At 54.5% G+C, this 6,000-nt stretch overlaps 1 protein-coding gene across 1 annotated transcript in view; it reads right to left on the bottom strand.

Moving 5' to 3' along the window:
- LOC119958084 (beta-1,4 N-acetylgalactosaminyltransferase 1-like) overlaps positions 1–6,000 on the bottom strand; it is a 149,587-nt gene that overhangs the window by 122,510 nt on the left and 21,077 nt on the right. The window lies entirely within an intron of this gene.

Here is a 6,000-nt window from a genome sequence, read left to right as displayed (position 1 = left end):
CAACGGGAGCATATCCCACGTCACCGCCAGTGTCAACGGGAGCACATCCCACCCTCCCCGCCAGGTGACAACGGAGCATATCCCACCCTCCCCCGCCAGTGACAACGGAGCATATCCCCCGTCACCGCCAGTGTCAACGGGAGCACATCCCACCCTCCCCGCCAGTGACACGGGAGCATATCCCCCCGTCACCGCCAGTGACAACGGGAGCGTACCCACCGTCACCGCCAGCCAGTGACAACGGGAGCATCTCCCCCGTCACCCCAGTGTCAATGGATCATCCCACCGTCACCGCCAGTGTCAACGGGAGCATCTCCCACCCTCCCCGCCAGTGACAACGGGAGCATATCCCACCGTCACCGCCAGTGACAACGGGAGCGTATCCCACCGTCACCGCCACTGACACGGAGCATCTCCCACCCTCCCCGCCACTGACAACGGAGCATCTCCCACCGTCACCGCCAGTGACAACGGGAGCATATCCCACCGTCACCGCCACTGACACGGGCATCTCCACCCTCCCTCAGCCACGCCAACACGGGAGCAATCCCACCGTCACCGCCAGTGACAACGGAGCATCCCACCGTCACCGCCAGTGGTCAATGGGAGCATATCCACCGTCACCGCCACTGGACAATGGGAGCATATCCACCCTCCCCGCCAGTGACAACGGAGCGTATCCCACCCTCCCCGCCATTGACAACGGGAGCATATCCCACCCACCCCGCCAGTGGACAACGGTAGCGTATCCCACCCTCCCCGCCAGTGACAAGCGGAGCATATCCACCGTCACCGCCAGTGTCAATGGGAGCATATCCCACCGTCACCGCCAGTGACAACGGGAGCACATCCACCATCACCGCCAGTGTCAATGGGGGCATATCCCACCGTCCACCGCCAGTGACAACGGAGCGTATCCCACCGTCACCGCCAGTGTCAATGGAGCATATCCCACCCTCCCCGCCAGTGACAACGGGAAGCATATCCCACCGTCACCGCCAGTGACAACGGGAGCGTATCCCACCGTCACCCGCCACTGACAACGGAGCGTATCCCACCCTCCCCGCCAGTGACAACGGGAGCGTATCCATCCACCCTCCCCGCCAGTGACAACGAGGAGCATATCCCACCCTCCCCGCCAGTGACAACGGGAGCGTATCCCACCCTCCCCGCCATTGTCAATGGGAGCATATCCCACCCTCCCCGCCAGTGACAACGGGAGCATATCCCACCCTCCCCGCCAGTGTCAATGGGAGCATATCCCAGCCCTCCCCGCCAGTGACAACGGGAGCATATCCCACCGTCACCGCCAGTGACAACGGGAGCGTATCCCACCCTCCCCCGCCAGTGACAACAGGAGCGTATCCCACCGTCACCGCCAGTGACACGGGAGCGTATCCCACCCTCCCCGCCAGTGTCAATGGGAGCGTATCCCACCCTCCCCGCCAGTGACACGGGAGCACATCCCACCCTCCCCGCCAGTGTCAATGGGAGCGTATCCCACCCTCCCCGCCAGTGACAACGGGAGCGTATATCCCACCCTCCCCGCCAGTGTCAACGGGAGCATATCCCACCCTCCCCGCCAGTGTCAACGGGAGCATATCCCACCGTCACCATCCAGTGACAACGGGAGCACATCCCACCCTCCCCGCCAGTGACAACGGGAGCATATCCCACCGTCACCGCCACTGACAGCGGGAGCACATCCCACCCTCCCCGCCAGTGACAACGGGAGCACATCCCACCTTCTGAAGTCCCACTTCATCTGCTCCACTAACTGAGCTACCATTAGCCTACTTTACCGCCTGCAGTACCTGCATGCTTACCTTCAGCGACTGGTGTACGAGGACACCCAGGTCTCGTTGCACACTCCCCTCTCCTAATTTATGGCCCCTAAGATAATAGTCTGCCTTCCTGTTTTTGCTAGAAAGTGGGTAACCTCACATTTCTCCAAATTAAACTGCGTCTGCCATTCATTTGCCCACCCATTCAACTTGTCCAAATCACACTGACGGATCTCTTCATCCACCTCCCACCCGACTTGGTGTCATCTGCAAATTTGGCGAGATTATTATTTGTTGCCTCTAACTCATTAATATATATTGTGAAAATCTGGGGTCCCTGCACCGATCCCTGCGGTATCCCACTAGTCACTGCCTGCCATTTGGGAAAAGCCCGTTTATTCCCACTCTTCGTTCTTGTCTGCCAGCTAGTTTTCTATCCATCGCAATACACTACCCCTAATCACATGCACTTTAATTTTACACGCTCATCTGTTGTGCCAAAAGCCTTCAGAAAGTCCAAATATACTACATCTACTGGCTCCCCCTCATCAACCCTACTAGTTACATCCTCGAAGAATTCCAGTCGATTTGTCAAGCATGATTTCCCTTCATAAATCCATGCTGGCTGTCTGATCCTGCCACTGCTGTGCTGTAATATATTTGATCATAGATTCTAGAATTTTCCCCACTACCGACGTCAGGCTGACTGGTCGATAAGTCCCCGGTTTTCTCTCTGCGCCACTTTTGAAACAGTGGGGTTGCGTTAGCTACCCTCCAAGTGGGCAGCACAGTGGTTAGCACAGTCGCTTCACAGCTACAGGGTCCCAGGTTCGGTTCCCGGCTCGGGGTCACTGTCTGTGCGGAGTCTGCACATCCTCCCCGTGTGTGCGTGGGTTTTCCTCCGGGTGCTCCGGTTTCCTCCCACAGTCCAAAGATTTGCAGGTTAGGTGGATTGTACAAAACAAAGTTAGGTGGGGAGAGGGTGGAGGTGTGAGGATGTGGGGATAGGGTGGAGGTGTGGGCTTGGGTAGGGTGCTCTTTCCAACGGCCGGTGCAAACTCGATGGGCCAAATGGCCTCCTTCTGCACTTTAAATTCTATGAACTGCAGGAACTGTTCCAGAGTCTATAGAATCCTGGAAGATGACCATCAATGCATCCACTATTCCTTAAGTACTCTTGGATATAGATTATCAGACCCTGGGGATTTATCAGCCTTCAATCCCATTTATTTCCCCAACACCATTTCACTACTAAATATTGATCTCCTTCAGTTCCTCCCTCTCACTAAATCCTGTGTTCCCCAACATTTCTGGTATCTTATTTGTGTCATTTTATGAAGACAGAACCCAAGAATGTATTTAGTTGCTCAGCTATTTGTTCCCCGTTATAATGCTCCGGTTTCTGACTGTCAGGGACCTACATTTGGCTTCACCAATTGTTTTCCCTTCATATACCTATAGAAAATGTTACAGTCAGTTTTTTCTGTTCCCTGCAAGCTTACCCTTGTACTCTATTTTCCCCTTCTTAATCAATCTCTTAGTCCTTCCTTGCTGTAATCTAACCTGTTCCCAATCCTCAGGTCTGTTGTTTTTCCTTGGCCAATCTGTCTGTTTATTCCTTGAATCGAATACTATCTCTAATTTTCCTTGTAAACTTTGGATTGGCCACATTTCTCGTTTGACTTTAGTGCCAGACAGAAATGAACAATTGCTGCAGTTCCCCCATGTGCTCTTTGAATGTTTGCCATTGCTTATCCACTGTTATCCCTTTCAGTAACGTTCCCCAATCGATCAAAGCCAACTCACGCCTCACACCATCGTAGTTCCTTTTATTTAGATTCAGGACCCTAGTCTCAGAATCGACCACGTCACTCTGGATCTTGACGAAGAATTCTAGCATATTATGGTCGCTCATCCCCAAGGCTCGCACACAACTAGATTGCCAATGATTCCGCTCACATTACACAATACCCAGTCTAGGATGGCCTATTCTCCAGTTGGTTCAATGTATTGGTCCAGGAAACCATCCGGCATACACTCCAGGAATTCCTCCTCTACGGTATTGTAGCTAAATTGATTTGCCCAATCTATACGCAGATTGAAGTCACCCATAATTACAAATGTTCTTTTATCGTATGCGTCTAATTTCTTGTTTAATACTATTCCTAACATCACCATTGCAGTTTGGGGGTCTAAGCACAGTGGGCTAAACAGCTGGCTTGTAATGCAGAACAAGACCAGTGGCACGGGTTCGATTCCCGTACCGGCCTCCCTGAACAGGCGCCGGAATGTGGCCACTAGGGGCTTTTCACAGTAACTTCATTGAAGCCGACTCGTGACAATAAGCGATTGTTATTATTATATACGACGCCCACTAATGTTTTTCTGCCCCTTGTTGTTTGTCAGCCCCACCCATACAGATCCCACATTGTCAGAGCTAATACCCTTCCTCACAATTGTGTTAATTTCCTCTTCAAACAGCACTGCCACTCCACCGCCTTTCCCTTTGGTCTGTACTTCTTCAATACTGAATTCTTCTGGATGTTCACTTCCCATCCCTGGTCACCTTGCAGCCATGTCCCCATAATCCCAATTATAACATACACGGCTAGTACTTCCATACGCCGTAAAATATAGGAGTCAGCAGAACATTCAGCAGCTGAAAAGAGGCCTCGAACAATGCTCACTTGACCACTCCCAGCAGCAACAGATTTGCTGAGCCTAGACTCAGGGCTGAGCTGTAGCATTTACACCTGCCTGAACAAGCTGCCACTTAAAGCAAACAGGAATCACAAATGATGTGAATCAGACTCCAGAGGCGTATATACAGCTCACACCAGATTATGGCAGTCAATTGGGTTGCTGACAATGTAAACACGCTATTCATTAACAGTTACATAATGCGGGCAGGTTCTTCAAGTTCGCCTGCCTGCCATGTCATACAAAACTGCCGTGACGTTGTCAGGAATGTCTTTGCGCCCAATAATGCATTTCCAGATGCAGGCCAACGCCCTGGATCTGGGGGAACACTGTTCTGCCCTGGATCTGGGGGCACATTGTTCTGCCCTGGATCTGGGGGCACACTGTTCTGCCCCGGATCTGGGGGCCCATTGTTCTGCCCTGGATCTGGGGGCACATTGTTCTGCCCCGGATCTGGGGGCACATTGTTCTGCCCTGGATCTGGGGGCACACTGTTCTGCCCTGGATCTGGGGGCACACTGTTCTGCCCTGGATCTGGGGGCACACTGTTCTGCCCCGGATCTGGGGGCACATTGTTCTGCCCTGGATCTGGGGGCACACTGTTCTGCCCTGGATCTGGGGGCACATTGTTCTGCCCTGGATCTGGGGGCACATTGTTCTGCCCCGGATCTGGGGGCCCATTGTTCTGCCCTGGATCTGGGGGCACATTGTTCTGCCCTGGATCTGGGGGGCACATTGTTCTGCCCTGGATCTGGGGGCACATTGTTCTGCCCCGGATCTGGGGGCCCATTGTTCTGCCCTGGATCTGGGGGCACATTGTTCTGCCCTGGATCTGGGGGCCCATTGTTCTGCCCTGGATCTGGGGGGCACATTGTTCTGCCCTGGATCTGGGGGGCACATTGTTCTGCCCTGGATCTGGGGGGCACATTGTTCTGCCCTGGATCTGGGGGGCACATTGTTCTGCCCTGGATCTGGGGGGCACACTGTTCTGCCCCGGATCTGGGGGGCCCATTGTTCTGCCCTGGATCTGGGGGCACACTGTTCTGCCCTGGATCTGGGGGGCACATTGTTCTGGCCCTGGATCTGGGGGCACATTGTTCTGCCCTGGATCTGGGGGCACACTGTTCTGCCCCGGATCTGGGGGCACATTGTTCTGCCCTGGATCTGGGGGCACATTGTTCTGCCCTGGATCTGGGGGCCCATTGTTCTGCCCTGGATCTGGGGGCACATTGTTCTGCCCTGGATCTGGGGGCCCATTGTTCTGCCCTGGATCTGGGGGGCCCATTGTTCTGCCCCGGATCTGGGGGGCCCATTGTTCTGCCCTGGATCTGGGGGCACATTGTTCTGCCCTGGATCTGGGGGCACATTGTTCTGCCCTGGATCTGGGGGCACACTGTTCTGCCCTGGATCTGGGGGGCCATTGTTCTGCCCTGGATCTGGGGGCCCATTGTTCTGCCCTGGATCTGGGGGCCCATTGTTCTGCCCTGGATCTGGGGGCCCATTGTTCTGCCCTGGA

The sequence above is a fragment of the Scyliorhinus canicula genome, chromosome 28 (assembly GCF_902713615.1).
Source record: "Scyliorhinus canicula chromosome 28, sScyCan1.1, whole genome shotgun sequence".
NCBI lineage: Eukaryota > Metazoa > Chordata > Chondrichthyes > Carcharhiniformes > Scyliorhinidae > Scyliorhinus > Scyliorhinus canicula.
The sequence above is the reverse complement of the archived record's forward strand: the minus strand, read 5'-3'. Positions and strand labels throughout refer to the sequence as shown.